Source organism: Crocodylus siamensis, chromosome 3, assembly GCF_052110815.1.
Source record: "Crocodylus siamensis isolate JL-2025a chromosome 3, ASM5211081v1, whole genome shotgun sequence".
NCBI classification, from domain to species: domain Eukaryota; kingdom Metazoa; phylum Chordata; order Crocodylia; family Crocodylidae; genus Crocodylus; species Crocodylus siamensis.
The window spans coordinates 235,204,601-235,222,569 of NC_143397.1; the positions used below are offsets into that span (position 1 = coordinate 235,204,601).

A 17,969-nucleotide genomic window follows, 5' to 3' on the forward strand; every position below is an offset into this window, starting at 1 on the left:
AATATAAAAAATTCAAGAAAGCCAAAAAATGTATGGCTTATAAGGTATTAATGGCAGAAGAGCTACACAAGAGCTACACAATGATGGATTTTTCCCCCTATCTTCAGACTTGCCAATACAATCACTGAATATCTAACGAGTTGCTTCACAAAATGTTTTAAACTTTGTTTAAAAGTCACATTTTCTGTCCTGTTCATTCCAATTTAAATTACTCTTTCTCCTTTGATCATTCTTGATTCTTTAAAGGTACACTATTGCACATCATAAATCCTGTCAAAAGAGAAAGTGCCATCACCTTCAAACAACTGTCATCAAAGAAATCTCTTATTAATTCACCTCAAATTAATCCAAAACAATCTTTTCTATTAGCATATGCTTCAGAGCATGGGGCACATTACTAGTCATGTGACCACTGAAATCTAAATTCTTCTAAATATAAGCTCTTTTTTAAGAGAAAATAAATGCTTTTTAGCTCACTCGTTTCAGAGAGTGTAAGAGTGACATTTCAAACATATTTTGTTCAAGTCTTTGATTGAAACCACCCATTACATTTTAAGTTTGTTCCCAATGTAATCTTTCAGGCAAAATTCCCACTGAATGAGTATGAAAAAAGAAAAAAAAAAAAAAGATTTGTCTACATAGGAAATACAAGAACAGACCTCATTACATCCCAGTTATATTTACAATATCAAACCTATTACTTTTATCAAGGGTGCCTAATAACTCTACATGCGTTTTGTTTTTAACAATTAAAAAAATAATAAAAAATACAAGCACAGTTAATAATAATAATTTATCTAAGATGGATAAGCCTTCAGCTGTACAGCTTTTGGATTAACTTTGCCCTGTCTTCCAACCCAGAATCTCAGAGTGCTTTACAAATGTCCATCAATTAAGCCTTATGTAACTTTGCGAGATAGGCAAAGTATGATTACCTCCATTTTACAGAGGAGTAAACTGAGATACAGAGAGGCTTGATAGAGGTCAGATACAGGGAAACTGCAGAACCCTGATTTCCCAAGTCATTCTGCTCTGAATTCATTCACCTGTTCATATTCCAGCATAGACAGCTTCCACGTGAGACTTGGCAATGGGCCAAGATCATGTAATTTAATAAGGTTCAAAAAGAGCACCTCATGGAAAAGTCTAAACACTTCAGTTTATCATGACAGTTAAGGGACTAACTGGCATTTTATCTGTATGTAAATTCATCTCCAAATAAACCAAAAAGGCACACTTTCAGAGAATATTGTAGCTCTGCTTCTCTGCTCTGAATGCATCTAAAGCCAGTTTTGTATATCAAAGGTAGTTTAATTTTTATGTATTGATGTTGCTTTGCATGCTCCCCAATCTGTTGTTATTTTACTGCACAGAGAATTCAAAATGATTGCTTATAGCAGTGAAATAACTGTCTTCCACCACTCTTAGCTCTCCAAGACAGGCTCAGACCTGAATTTGCTAGTTATTGTATTAATTTATTGAGCAAAGAGTATGTAAATTAACACAGGATTTGCCCTACTGGATCATACCAGTGATTAATCTAATCCAAAGGTTCAAATGCAGTAGACTTTTCATAATTTGCCCTCCTAAATTCCAAACATTAGAGAGTGTTTTGCTTTTGAAGCATGAAGGTTGAAACCCCTCCCCACAAAAAAACCACACCACCACCTCATTTATGTCCTATTTGCTATTATAATTCTGGATGCTCATTATCTATATAAACATCTAATATCTTCTGAATCCTATTTTGTTCTAGATAGACATCTTGTAAAACACACCATTTGCTTTGATCAGTTGAGTTTACTACCTTCTAATTTAAGGAATTTCTCCTTATTCTTACATTAGGAAATAGGATAAAAAAAACCAGGGAGAATGTAAGATGCTAATTGACAGTCTTTATGCCATTTATATACTTGTATCATGCCCCCCATATTCTTGTCCTTCGCTCTTCTTCAAGATAAATGATCACTAACATTACAGAACTCTTTTCTAGGTGAGCTTTTCTATGATCCTGATCACTCTCATTGCCTATTTCCCACTATAATAACCTATACTCCCAACAGAAATTAGAATAAGCTACACAAAACCAGAAAGAGGAATGCAGAATCTCTTAATGAGGATATTAGGATACATAAATTAACTCAAAACAGTTTCACAATGGTGATGAGCAGCATAAACAAGAGATAAAAAGATCTGGGAATTAAAAGAACATATACACTTGTAAAAAACATTTATACCCAAAATATTCAAAAACACATATTATCACATAAGTGAGAAGGTGTGTGTGTACAGTAATGGATAGAATTACAGTGTGTAGCCAAGGGAAATAGTAAAATATTATAAACAGTACCTGAGATTATGAGGTACTGCCCATAATGAAAATAATTATATTATATATTGCTAATTTCCAAACAGATCATATTTGTTTTTTTTCCCTATTTATAATCAGGTTCATATTATAGAGGAAACAAGATTGAGTGAATTAAATTTCTTATATGAACCACATATAATTCAAAGAAGGGAGCTTTATGGTAAAATTAAGAACCTAAATTATTTGCTAATCCCTTTTGAACATATAAGAAAGCACTATGAGTATCAGGTAGAGAAGGGGAGTTCATGGCAATCAAGGCAGATACAATGGAGATGTAGACGAATGTCCACCATGGAAACATAAATGAAAGAAGAAGTTTTGGTTATGTTGAAGGAAATGGAGCAGCAGGTCTGGGGACAGCGTGGATGTGAAAGGGAGAGAAAGAAGAATCAAAGACATCACTGAAATTATAGAATAGTGTTGTCAACAGCAATGGAGGCAGGAGGAAATGGATAGGATTAGGAGATAAAGAGCTCAATTCTGGGTATATTAAGTTGGAACTGGCATCACACCATAGGAGACGAAATGAAACAAAAAAGTTGCTTTTTTAATAAAGACCTCAGAAGATATTTCAGCCTAAGCATGGTTTTACATTTTTGGCTGCTAAAGAGTCCAGTTTTCTCATTAACCCAAACTCCCCTTAAAGACAATAGGAACTTAGCATTCGGATGACTCAGAACTGGGCTGTATCTAAATGATTTGGCACAGGCACTATACATTGCAATGTTGAGACACAGCATACAGAACAAACATGGTCTCCATGTTCCCGGGCACTGAAATCAGGTATGGATGGAAGTGACTCATTTTTTCTTCTGGGCTGAGGAATGCAATGGAGCCAGTCCTCCTTCCCTTCAAGTTAATAGCAAAAGTTCCAATGATTTCAATGGGAGCAAGATCAAGAAATCTGGTCACTCCCTGTATGATTGCCATACTAAAAAACAAAAACAGAGCAGACAAACCTCCTCTACCAGACAAGACCAGAAGGGAAATGCTAAGTTGATAAACTCAATCTACGAAACTGTGATAAATTTCAGCATTCAAGAGTGGGCCAAAAAAATTGAAAGGTTGAAATAAGTCAGCTTTCACTTAGAGACCGATAAAATTGCCTAGGCGAAATAAGAACACACAAACTGTTGCCAATCATGAAAATACGAATCAAACTTGTTTTTTATCTTTTATTTAAGGGGAGGGTTGGCAATAGGACTTGGGGAATAAATGTTCTTTGTTGGGGTTTCAAAAAAGTTCAGATTAATTTGGTTTGAAAGGGAAAGTGAATGAAAGAAAAAGGTGACACCAAGGCTGGCAGATGAACTATATGTGAGGACTATGACAAGAGAAGAGACTGCTCATCTTTATATGTTCCTATATATGAGACCGGAAGAAGAAATGTCAAACTATGAAAAGCACACTATTTTCCAGTCAGATCAAGAGCAAGACGTACAGCACACAATAGATGGGAAACTCATTCCCCTTCTTAAAAGATTTATGGTACAAGCTTCCAAACACAAGATGCACAGGTAAAATAAGGTGACTGAGGGCAATGGGAGTTAAGCCCATTTATATCTGAGCTGCCTTTGGCTTTGGGTGCTTAGACAAACTGAACCTTTGAAGCTTCTGATGTCCCCCCCACATTGTTTAGTTTTAATCTTGTCTAAACATGTTTAAAAGAACCCACATTAAAAGCATGTGGGGAGGAGAAAAAGGAATATTTTTTTTCCATTCTGTTCTTTTAAAACAACAAAAATGGGAGTCTACTCCCTAAGCAACGTTGGTACCAGTGAGTGACTGGCTATTGTTGCTCCACACTTTTCAATTTCCATATATTACTATTAATTGGCAATACTACTACATCTGAAGTTATTTTGATGCTTTCATCAGCAAATTGAATCTTAACTCAGTGTATAATATCCCTATTTATGCACAAAGTTTATAAAACTTTAACATTTTCCTATTCCTCTGTCTCCCATAGATTGTGAGTTTCCATATATCCCATAGCTATACATTCCAAACACAGACTATTTTATTTAGTAATATAAGCAAGAATTTAGATAAAAAGAAATGCAATGGAAAATGTTTGGCAACATATATGTAAACATTTTCTATACATTTGGGTTGAATCAGGCAGTAACTGATCTTAATGTGTCTATGACAACTTTTTCAGTGCTTCTCTACCCAGCTGATTTGGGTCCTAAGAGGTCCATTTAGAATTCTGTATTTCTACCTCCAACAAGAAAATTAACTCTTATGTTAAATGGAAGCAAATCAGGTCCTTGCTTTGCTTTTCTACTGGACATAAATGATCCAACTCTCCATTGTGAGTGGGAGGAGGAACAGCAGCAGCAGCAGCAGCAGCAACAACCACAACAAAAGAAAGGCTTGTGTATTCCCTATACAAAACAGCAAGCTGTGCCTATTCAAGAAAGCTTGGCCATTTGTCAGAAATTAGAGAGCTGACGCTGGAACCCAATATTAGTACTAGGCCAATGCACTTGTGAATTACCTGCATTCAGAATTTGTTGTTTGTGCTTTATTGTGCCACATACATGGTACTGATAACAACTCAAAAACACAGAGCCATTTTCATAAGGAAACACATGGACCTAGGGAATGGAGAACAACATCTGAGGAGATGCTAAAAAAATCAAATAAGAAGAGACTCTAAAAAAAAAAATTCAAATAAAACATGTGGATTTGGTGCCATACTGTTTCCCTTCAGTTTTACTGGGAAAGTGCAGCAAGCACCAAGTTCAAAAAACCATGCAGTATGTCATATCATTCTCTCAGCCCTTCAAGCAATGTTCTCTTATACTTATTTTCAATTGGCAAGTGGTACCACCTTTAGCCCACTTACTGCTGGATGAATATATGGTACCAAAAGTGTCGTTTCTGAATCAGTTTCTTCCTAACACCCACAAACTTTTCATGGGAAAATCTTACAATGCCTGTGTAAGTGATTATATGAATCAAACTTCTAGCTTTTGATAGAATATGTCTTACTGTCCTGGCTTTGATTCTTTATTGCACAGTGGGGTAGTGCCAAAAGCCCTCACATTTGCTTCTCACATGCAGACATCAGAAATTTAATTCAAACCCTGGTAATCTGCCAAATTCATAAAATGTACAGGTTTAAAACCTTTTTTTTTCTGAGTTCTATATATGTTGTTTCCACAAATGCGAAGACAACACAAGTTAGACAACACAGGTTACAGAATCCACGTGCTACAATGTATAAATACATACGCACATCAGAACCACTACTAGTATTCACTGACGAAAATTACAAATGGACAACCCTAGTCTGGCGAGCACAGAACAGAACTGGGATAAAATTCTGTCCAATTAAAAAGTTTTAGTCCAGAAGATACAATCCTTATCTGTAGTCCATCCACAGCAGCTCCATATAGGTTTCACTTGATATCTACAAAATTTTTATTTATTTAAAATTGAAGCACAGCAAACACCATCTTTCATCCTGCTCTAACCCTTACCATTTTCAAATACCCCCTTCCGTGACAACAATCTCTACCACTCTGTTCCCTCTGTCCTCCTCAGAGGAAGTTCAAGAGCTCCCTAACTTCAACAAATATACAATAATGATGTAGAGCCCTTTTACTGCATTGGGATGTATCCCAGAAACATGGAAAATGCTTTCTTCCTGACAGAAATAAGTAACTTGGTAAAGCAGCTTCTAGGCACCTTTGAGTCTAATAAGAGCACCAAAATGATTTGCAAGGGCTACAAGATGAATTCCTTTGAAATAATGTTGTAACTTGTGCAATAGAAATTGGGATGAACATGAAATCTGAAGATGTGGTCAACAAATTAATCCAGCCAATTAAGTGAATAAGCTGAGAGTCCAGCACTCTCAGATAATAGCAAGGTAATAGCAGCTGAGCAAAAGGATTGCCAAACACAATCCAAATGGCTACGGCTAAATCGTAACATCTTGCCCAGTTAACTATTAGCCAATCAATAATGATTGTTTCCACTGTGTTCCAGTCCCAGTCAACTGGGACTATTTCTGGTTTTCCCAGTTTCCAAGCAACTTTCAAACACCTACTACTTTTTTTTCCCTAAACAATTCAGTAGAAAATATTTAGTCTTCAAAACAATATACAATTTTTCTGCAAAATGGGGCTGGTGATATAATACGTGATCTGTTACATTCAAACTATAAAGCCTTAAACATCATCTTTATTTCTTTAGCAATGAAAAAAAGCAACATATAGAGTTACTTGTACAGGAACTTAAGTCTGATGTTGCTGTGACTGCTGCTTCAAGAGAGTTACAGTAATTTTTAGATTAGCATTAGCTGTAAATTTCTTTTCCCCACTCAGTCTGGCAGTTAGACTCATTCCATTAGACACCTTGGTTTGCAGAGAGAGATGAAAATAGAATCAATTTAATTTAAACCTCCCTAAAACTGTTCTTCTGCTAAAAAGCATGTATGCATGGTGTCATACAAAAGGCTCTTGTGAGGAATGAAAATAGCCCAAACTCATGTTGAGAAAATCTTAATGTCATAAGATATCACTTTGTGTAGTTATATGTAGGTAATGAAAGCACACATGCCTGCATGAATATGTTACATACGAAGCTGAAGTAAGCTGAGGCACAGTATTCACAAAAATGCAGTATTTTTGTATGTGTATATGAAACATTCATCTCCTGCAGAACCGGTCCTGTAAGAATCTACTGCACAAACCAAAAAAAGGAGTGGAGATTTCCTTTCAAGAAGTAGCCTCTGCAACACTTGAATCCCACAACTCTAACATGTCTTGATCCATTAACAAAAAGAAGAGCTTTTATTGCCCTCAAAGCTAGACTATTGTTTGGATTTCCTGTATTCATCCACTAAGTTACAGTAGCCCTGGCATCTTCCTTACACAATGAAGCTCATGAGATTTGAACATTTCAGCACTCATGGTCAGGATACTTGTTCTTTACATCAGTGGTTTTCAACCTTTTTTCATTTGCAGACCCCTAAAAATTTTTGAATGGGGGTGGAGATCCTTTTGAATTATAAGTATGGGTATTCACATACTTTTGACTGATCATAGTAAACTTTCACAGACCCCGTAAACATAGTCTGCATATCCCCTAGGGCTAAGGGACAACAGGTTGAAAAACACTACATTACATACCTGCTTATGTATACATGCCAAGCTATGTACTGTTCCTGTTGTGTCTGTTCACAAGGTGGCATGCTTCCTTCACTTACACCAGTGGTGCTCAACCTTCTGGCCCTATGGGCCAACTGAGTTGTGCAAAGCCCTTCTGCAGGCCAGACTAGCCCATCTATGAGCCAGATCAGGCCTTGGGATCTGCACACCAGGATTGAGACCTAGGGGGGCAACACTGCCCCCTCTCAGCCCCTTCATGTTGGGATTGGGTCCCACAGGCCCCACGCTACCCCTGCCTGGCTCCCTACATTGTGATGGAACAGGGACCTCTGCTGTCCCCACCCGGCCTTACGCACAGGGATCAGGAACCAGGGGCCAGGGGCTTTCCATGGGTCCAGAGATTTGGCAGCAGGAGAGCAGTGCCACCATTCCCCCACCATCAAATCTCCAGACTCACAGGGAACCCTGCAAGCCAGATGACACAGTGTAGCAGGCCAGATCTGATCCACAGGCTGGAGGTGAGCAGCCCTGACTTACACCAATCAAACCCAGACCTAGGGTATGTCTATTCTGCACTCACCATCATAAATGCAGTATAATGTAGATAATAGTTTCATAGTTTGTAGGGTCGGAAGGGACCTGAGCAGATCTAGTCCGACCCCCTGCCATGGCAGGAAAGAACACTGAGGTCAAATGACCCCAGTAAGATGTTCATCCAACCTCCTCTTAAACACCCCCAGGGTAGGAGCCTGCACCACTTCTCTCGGAAGCTGGTTCCAGGCCCTAGCCACTCTGACCGTGAATTAGCACCTCCTGATGCCTAACCTAAACCTACCCTCTGCCAGCTTGTGACCGTTATTCCTGGTCACTCCTGGCGGTGCTCGGAGGAACAGTGACTTCCCCAATGCCTGCTGATCCCCCCTGACTAGTTTATAACAGGCCACAGGACCATTAGTTTTAAAATACCTACCTCAGGTACTGTTAGAAGTCAGGCTGCAATTTCATGGAGCATAGCATGGGCTGTGAAACTCATAAAAGCTAAGCAAATACTCAGATAATTAATCCAAGCTGAGCTCATTGCTATCAAGTGTTGATTGCTACCAACACCCAAACTAAAGTTAGATTATGATAAAGTTAGCTTATGTCTATGGTGCTTTTCAGAGATGTAGTGTAGATATAGTCTTACATATCTAACCTGCAAAATGCCTGAAGTATAATCTGCATTGTAGTGCATCTCTTTCTTTGTAAAAGTTTTGCCACGCTATTGCTCAGTGTCTATGTTTACGTGTGACCATAACTGTAAACACCTGAACGTCAGAAGTATCTGAATAACAGAGAAGACAATAAGGCTGTATCCAGACAAGCGCAGATGTTTGATTCCCCAAGGGCAAGTAACAGCGGTGCACCTTGTGCCACAGCTACTTGTCCCCAGGGAATGCCTGTGCCACACGCACTTTGGCATGTGGCAAGTTACCCCAGGTGGGGTAGGGGAGGCTGGGGCCAGCACTGGACTGGCCCCAGCAGGCTTACCTGGGTGCCTGGGTGCCTCCCAGGGCTGCAGAGAGGTGATCTTGGTGGGCAGAGCCTGGCTGGCAGCTGCAGTGCAGCCTCGGGAAGCCTAGATATCCAGGGGTCAAAAAACTTGCGGACAAAAAAACCCCAAAAAACAGAGCACAGAGAACATCTGAGTGTGATGTATGTGGAGCAGTCAAAAAAAAGCCAAAAGCTGATAATGTAATTTCCCTCTTAATCAGTGCCAATCCGATAGGCAACTGATATATCAGTGCACCTCTACAGGAAATATCACTGGGTTAGAAATTTGCATTAGCCAAATGCAAGGCACGCTATGCAATCTCATACAGCCAAAGCTGTGCTGATTAACTATGAAGTCTAGATGAACAGAACCCACAAGAAAGCAGCAGACAGGCATTTCCTTTCACCTTTGCTGCGCTGCTTCCTGTATCTATAAATATGCAAGGGTTAACAAAGTGGGAACATGTTTAAAATACTCAAAAAGAAAAAACGTGTTAAGAGATTAGTCAACAAGGCTAAAAAAGCATAGGGTGTATTCTCCATGCATAATCACCTCAATGTAATAGTGTTCCAGAAGTTTGGCCTCACCTTTTCTATCAGTTTGCAATTTGTGCAAGGGTTGCCAAGCCAAGTGCAGGACACTGCTTGGTTTTTTTGCCCAGACTTCTCAAATGCACTCTCAGTTTTAATGAAAGAAAAGATTTTGTTTGGTCTTAAAGACTTGTTTCCCCTCATCCTTCCCCTTCACCTCACTTCATGTTTACAAACCTCACTGGAGAGAAAGGTGACGCCAGCTGTTAGGGTGCTATCTTATGACTTGGGAAGCAGGGGTTCAAGTCACTGCTTTGCCATAAGCATCCTGTGTGATCTTGGGAAAGTTATTTAATTTCTCTGGGCTTCATTTATAAAATGGGGATAACAATATTTCCCTACTTCACAAAGCTTTGGATAGGAGCACTCATACTGGCCACATAGTCACTGCTCCTCCCCAAGAGAATCTGGCCACGCAGAAGATGGATGAAGTGTACACAAGTGTACAGATGTTCAGGATTTTTCTCCCTGAGCAAAAATGGCCATTCCAGCAGAAAAAATAACATGGGGACAACTAGATTTCAAACACTCCCTAAAAAGTTTTGCATGGGAGAGCTTCTCAGTTCCCTTCTGAGAGAAGTCACAGCACAGTCCTCCAGCATCCTGAGGTGCTTTGCTCCTCCCCACCAAAAGATTGTATGTTGCTCACTGAACTCCCCCACTCTAGCTGAGCACAGAGCAATCCCACATTGTGCTTCAGGGATTTACAGGCTTCCTCTGAATTACTATGAAAAAAAAATTCCTGAAACACAAATGTGAAACTTGACTAAGTGGAGCATGTTACTTGGACTACATGATAAGAATACACTTCTACTTCTCCCCTGACTGAAAGCCTTACTTTTAAAAAGGCCTGTTAACATAAAATACAAAGAAATTTTATAGCACAGATGTGCCAGTTCTCAGGATGTTTCACAGGTTTTTTTTCCCTTTAGATCTCCAGCTACCAAAGTTAAGCAGTTATGTGAAGATGTCAGATTTCATTTGAACTTGAAAGTTTCTAGCCCTCATTGGTCTGGAGTGAAAAATTAACACACAAATGCTAAAGATGCAAAGGCAAGGAAGTCAATTGTTACTGTAAACTCTTAATTTTTTAACCTAATTTCTGGGGAAAAGATGACACCGTATTTTTAATGGAACACTTGGAGTCAGCAATATTGTAATGCCAATTGTTTTCATGCCAAAATGCTCATAACATCCAGTATCCAAAGCATTGTTCATAGATTAGCTAATTAATCCCACCAACTCCCCTATTTTACGGATGACGAAACTAAGAACAAGTGGTGAAACAACTTGTCCAAGACCAGAGACAGCCTATGGCAAAGCCCAGAGTAGAAAACAGGACTCTGCATTCATAGAAAATTAGGGTTGGACGGGACCTCAGGAGGTCATCTAGTCCAACCCCCTGCTCAAAGCAGGACCATTTCCAAACAGATGATCTCAGCCAAGGCTTTGTTTACCCAGATCTTAAAAACCTCCAAGGATGGCGCTTCCACCACCTCTCTGGGTAACCTGTTCCAGGGTTTTACTGCCCTCCTAGTGAGAAAAATTCTTCCTAATATCTAAGCTAAACTTCCCTTGTTGCTACTTGACACCATTGTTCTTTGTTCTGTCATCTGCCACAACTAAGAACAGTCCAGCTCCATCCTCTTTCAAACCCCCTCCCTTCAGGTAGTTGAAGGCTGCTATTAAATCCCTTTTCAGTCTTCTCTTCTCTAGACTCTTCTCTTCCTGTGCTACTTCCTACAGACCCCATTGCCATTCATCCATCTTCTGCGTGGCCAGATCTGTTTACTCCTAAATTGCAAATTCTTTCAAGCACACATTTGGAGGCAATGGATGATGTTTTCCTCAGTTTTGTAAGTTTTGAACTTCAATAACTATTACTATTTAATAAAAATCACTATGAAAGTTATGCCATCTAATTCTTTAATTTGCTTCCCCTTCCTTCTCCTTTCCTGCCTGGAAACAAGTGTTGCTGGAACAATGTGAACTTGATGCAGTAGCATTTTAGAGACCCTAACAAAAGCAGATAAGTAAGTTTGTGTAGGGTGTGGTTACTTTACATTCTCCCATCAAAGCAGCTCAACTTGAATTAGTTTGACAATGAAAAAAATATATTTTTTAATATGAATGGTGATGGAAACTGGACTCCATATCCCATGTTACCCATGAGTATGTACCTATTTTGATTTCAAGATGGACCTATCTGATTGACAACAAAGGATACTAACACCAGTTCTTACGATGCAACTTTTACATCTTCATGATTCTGTGGACATGCAAGTTCAGAAAAAACACGCCATTTTAACAGGGTCAAAGTCTGAGTGACTTAGCTTACTTGTATAACTACAGGATCATGCAGACATAACCACTGGATCATAATAGCTGAAGCACACTCAACAAGTTGCTCCCCCTTCTCTTTCAAAGCAGATAAAACACGCATTTGTCTATAACCTCTGAGGGTTATGCACTGCACAGAAATTCCATTCCCATTCAAAACTGCATAAATATATACACTTTTCGCTCAATATGCAATCTTTATTTTTTTTTCCCTAACAAAGATTTTTTAAAGTAAATAAATAAGAGGTTTTTTTCTCTTTCACTTTTCTTCCCCACCCCTGCTACCCGCTTTTTTTAATTTTATTTCTCCAATTCAATTTTTCCACCACTGGTCAAGCAAGTAATCTCAAGAGACAAATCTTCTTTACCGTGAAAGAAATAAAATCCATACTAGTTTTTCTTTTAAACTGTAACAGTATAGGTATCACATTTAAAGCTTTTGTCAAGAATGATGTGCTTAAATTTAGATTTGCCAACTTCTTTCATTACTATAAGCAGGTAGCATTGTCCATGACATACTCAATACAGCTCTTGTAAATCTTGCTGTATTTTTAAAAGCAATTTGGTATAGATGAAGGTGCTAGATTAATAGTTCTTAAATCCTCTACTTATATGTACAAAACATACACCACTGCAGCAAGCGAAGTCACTAGCAAAATGAGCTCATTTTCAACCAGAGACAAGTGGTTGGATCCAAAATAAAATGATGGCAACAAAAGCCTTCCTGTTGATTTAATGAGTTTTCTAAGAAGTGAAAGCCTAGGCAAAATCCTGGCCCTGAAGTCAATGGGTGTTTTGTTACTGACTGCAACAAGACCAGAAGTCTACCTACCATACTACCAATCTCCCAAGTTATCCAGGCCCACTAAAGTTTTGTAATAGTTAGTAATGAGATAAAGAGGAAAAAGAAGGATGGCAGATGGTCACTTAGTGAGAAGCCTTGAGATGGATGAACCAATCATAAAATCTTGCCAGTTCTTGAAAAACTTATCAAAATTAAATTGACCAGGCATCATTTTTGACTGACCAACCTTCATAGGTACTTAGTTTACATTTACAGTTTTATAAACGCCATCTTGAAGTCCACTGTTATAAGAGTCTTTCATTCAAGATAAGTCAAAGATAATATATGCTCCATTTCTTTCCGTTGTGTTAAATTACATTAAAATATTCATTTAGAAAATGTAGAGTTCATTATAATCACTGCTTTCCTCTTTAGATAAGACAAAATTTTGTAGTCCTTCTCTGTCCTCATTTCAGTGCTATCTACTACAAAAAACTGATTTTCTTTCTTTCTTGGTATTTTCTTCTTTTTAGCATGTGTAGGTCTTTCACTTGTTCGTTGCTTATCAAAGATGCTTATACTCTAGACGTCTGTACAATACAGGTCAGGAAAAGTCACTTCTAAGGTGAAAGGGCAGCTTCATGAGAGCTTCCTAGAACTCTCCATAGATGGTCAAACAAAGTTTTAATTAAGAGTCAGCTAGAAAGTGGATTTTGTACCATCCACCAGAAGTAGAACTAAGCCCATCCAACAATTATCATCTAACAGTAAGTTCTGATTAATAAGATATGACATTATTTGTACCTAGAAGTGGGAAAGCTCTGTGCTCTATTCAAGATCTTTCCTCAGTTTATACTGAGTCCAATTCAAATCTCATTATCTGCCCTTGTAAATTCTGCATTGGTCTTAGTCAGCATTTAAATTGTACCAGGGCCCACTGAGGCTAATTAGCACTAGTCCCAAGTAGATCATGAAAGGGTCCCACAACCCTGAAATATCTATAGCAGAGGCCAAACCTAATCATTATCTGTTCCTCACCCCATAAACTCTGTCCAGCTCACCACACACAATTCATTCAGCTAGACATAACACCATTCTTCTGCTAGTACAGCAGACCACCCCACTCAGTCCAGATGCTACAAAGTCTGCAGTCCAGATTCTCCTCTTTCAGCAAACTGTACTCCCAGCCTGCAGTTATCCTTGTCCACACAGAACTGGACTAGCCAAATGGAGAGAAAATATGGGAGCAAACGGGAAAGAAAAATTAGAAAGAGAAGTGCACTGAAACAAGAAGTCATAGGGGAGAAAAATCAGTACATTATGGGGGGTGGATGGGACAAAAGATTAGTGGACAAGAAGTATAGAAGAGACACAACATGAAATAAGGAGGAAACAAGAAAGAGACAAAATAGATCTCACCAGAAACAGCATCTCTTTCAATCATAAAGCAGAAGTACTAGTCTCCAGAAAACACAAAGCCATTTACATTAACATTCAGCAAGCTATGGACCAATTAAAAAGATAAAAGGACAGGATGGCCTTTTATGGCATCAAAATGCTTGTATACTAGATCTTGGCTTCTATACAATATATTAATTAAGCCACCAAGCCTGTGCATTGGAGAGCAGAGGGCTGGGGTTGTGAGAGTGCTAAGGTGCACAGGTGACAGCCCAGAGGTTGCAAATTCAATGCCATAGAAGTACTCACAGCACAGCCTGTCAGATTCCAATGAATCTAGAAATTCTGCTAATAACGTATCACAAGGACACAAGAAAAAAGAAAGACTGGGAAGCAAAGGAGAAATGTCAAGGCAAAGTTGAGAAAGATCATATTAGGCCATTCTGGCCTTTAAATCAATAAAAAAAAATGGTAACACAATATTTGAAGCCATATTGGGGTCCCCCAAGGCCCTGTCCTTGGACCCATATTGTTCAACATCCTCATTAATGATATGGACATTGGAGTCAGAAGTGGACTGGCCAAGATCACTGATGACACCAAACTTTGGGGCAAAGCATCCAGCCAGAAGACAGGAGGGCGATCCAGGCTGACCAGGACAGGCTCAGCCAATGGGCGGACAAGAACTTGATGGTGTTTAACACCGAAAAATGCAAGGTTCTCCACCTTGGGAAGAAAAACCTGGCACACCCTTATAGGCTCAGCAGTGCTACACTGGCTAGCACTACGGAAGAAAGAGACTTGGGGGTTATCATTGACCACAAGATGAACATGAGCCTGCAATGCGATGCTGCAGCTGGTAAAGCAACCAGAATGCTGGCTTGCATCCATTGATGCTTCTCAAGCAAATCCTGGGACAACATTCTCCCATTGTACTCGGCCTTGGTGAGGCCGCAGCTGGAGTACTGTGTTCACTTTTGAGCTACACAATTCAAAAAGGATGTGGAGAAGCTTGAGAGAGTCCAGAGGAGAGCCACACACATGATCAGAGGTCAGGAAAACAGACCTTATGACAACAGGCTGAGAGCCATGGGGCTCTTTAGCCTAGAAAAGTGCAGGCTTAGGGGTGATCTGATGGCCACCTGTAAGTTTATCAGGCGTGACCACCAGGATCTGGGGGAATGTTTGTTCACCAGAGCGCCCCAAGGGATGACGAGGTCGAACAATCATAAACTACTGCAAAACCATTTCAGGCTGGACATAAGGAAGAATTTCTTTACTGTCCGAGCCCCCAAGGTCTGAAACGGTCTGCCATCAGAGGTGGTTCAAGCACCTACATTGAACACCTTCAAGAATAAATTGGATGCTTATCCTGCTGGGATCCTATGACCCCAGCTGACTTCCTGCCCTTTGGGCGGGGGGCTGGACTTGATGATCTTCTGAGGTCCCTTCCAGCCCTAATGTCTATGAAATCTCTGAAATATGAATAAAAGTGCTGAACCAGTCCAGAGCGATGGAGATGCATACCCTTACGTCTGACAGCTCCATTTTTAATTAAACAGAAGAGCATGCTATGTTTGAGTAGATGTACTCCAAAATAAATTCCAACTTAAGCATAACAGGCCAAATTAGTAATTATTTTGGTAGCTCCCATATAACTGTAATTCATAAAGAAAATTTAAAAAAATTACTTACATCTCTAGCAGTCAGTTTGCAGCTACCTCTTTACCAGGAAGTTTCATGAGCTAACACTGAATGAAAATCAGTTTTTAACTATTTTGTTCTGAGAAAATTCAGTTCTAGGGTTTTAACATAAGTAAGTGACTATTAGAAGCTGTAACATCCAGAGAGTGAAACCCACAAATTACCACAATCAACTTTTCATCTGGTTTATCAATTCCACTGTCATGGGAACTAGATTTGTACAATTTTATAGTTGATCTTTATGTAGGCTATCTGGTGTAGTCGTTTCTTTATCAGACAGAAATGGAACACTACTTTGTTTCTGCTCATCTCTTTTGCCCTGGGTTACATCAGTAAGTCATCTCCCCCTGTCAGCTTGAAAAGATTCTTTCTGGTCTTGACCTTAAAAGGATGCATTAGTGTCACTGCGTCCCACACCCCCACCCCTCCTTATTAGTTCTCAGCTGGTTACTTATTCTTTGCACTTATGGGCTTTATTCTACACAACTATGCCCCTTGGGTAGATTTTTGCCTGTACATAAATTAACAGAAACTCAACAATTTTGGCTTTGTAGAGGTTTACCAGCAGCCTCTGCAACAGGCACTGAATAAAAAGTCCATCTATGTGGCCCTTACTCAGACAAAACTGCCTTTAATTGTAATAAATTTTCCTGATTTGGCCCTATTTTTGTAATGTCTCCTAAGCAGTAAAATGTATATGTTAGTCTCAAAACACAGGACCCTATTCTTGCAGCCCTTACATAAACGGTCAAGGGCTGCAGATCTGACCCATTTTTTCCCAGGGGATGTTTGTCCACGTTACATAAACAAATTTGCCTGAGTCTCTGCAGAATCCCAGAATCAGGAATCTGCTCAGTGTTTAAGAAAAGACAGATAGGAGGTGAAATCAAATGGTCTCAAAATTGGGAAATGTTTGGAAAATTGAGGAGTACTGACGCTCCAACAGTAACACCATATAACATTGTCCATCCAAGAAGCAAAATGCATATTACAAAACAATTCTATTTAAAAAAATAATAAAATGGTAGGATTAAGTGCTACAAGTTCAAGTTGGTGCATAGCTCCTTTTAATTTACTTCTTGGTGAGAATGGTTATTTGCACATATACAGATTTAAAGCTCCAATTTTAATCATGATGTAAATCAACAAGTAGAAAACCTTGAACTGATTATTTCTGGTCATCCTGTCCTTCAAGATTTTAGAACTAGTCGATATCATCCTCTCATGCCTCAATTTTATTCCTTGACTGGAAGACGAAAAAAGTTTTCTTGTTTTTTCATTCAGTTTCTCACCTTTGAATGAGTCAGTACAGTCATTGAATTAGAGTAGTTGAATAACCTGAAATAAAGAAAATATTCTCTCCCCACCTGCTGAAGAGACTACTACTGTCAGAAGCCAATTCATCTTTTTAGCAAACTCTGGTGCTAGCTATTAGGGATTTCTTCCAGATAAGTGGAAATGGTTGAGTTTCATTTTAAAAAAATGGCAAGAGGCACAAACTGCTTAATTTTTATCTTATTTCATAGTGTTTAATAACGTCAGGCCTTAATAGACTTTATCAGAATTTTAAACAAGTGTGCTATGTATTATAAAAATGTATTAAAATATAGTAAAATTGAAACAAAAAATAATGTGAATGATCATTTTTATCTACCTTCCTATTTGTTTGCTTGTGTATATTACAATAGTAGAGTGATTTTAGTACATGGCATATTTCTGCAAAGTAGTTATATATTTTATTTTATAGCACACCAATACAAAATATTTACCAAAAAGAAAAAAAAAAAATCATAACATTACCATCCATTTCCAGTTCCAGCAGGATCCCCTAGTAATATCACCCCTGTGATAAATCACATTATAATGCACATTGGGGCATCACAGAAGAGGGGAACCTGACTTACCAGTGGATACAAAAATAAAAATGGGGAGGGCAGAGTGGAGGGGAAAAGGAGGAGAAAATTTGGGATATTTAAATTTATATCTAAGATGAAGGCCCCTTCTTCATTTTGGCATGTTCAGCACATAACACTACACCTGTTCTGATTTCACAAAATCATTTACAAATCACTTCAGCTGCTTCATTTTATCATTACTTTCAATCATGTTTAAAGAGGGAGAAACA

General features: G+C 38.8%; 1 protein-coding gene across 9 annotated transcripts in view; it reads right to left on the minus strand.

The window, feature by feature from the left end:
* The window catches only part of TRPS1 (transcriptional repressor GATA binding 1), a 275,411-nt gene that overhangs the window by 234,056 nt on the left and 23,386 nt on the right, over window positions 1-17,969 (minus strand). The gene's annotated exons all lie outside the window — the stretch shown is intronic.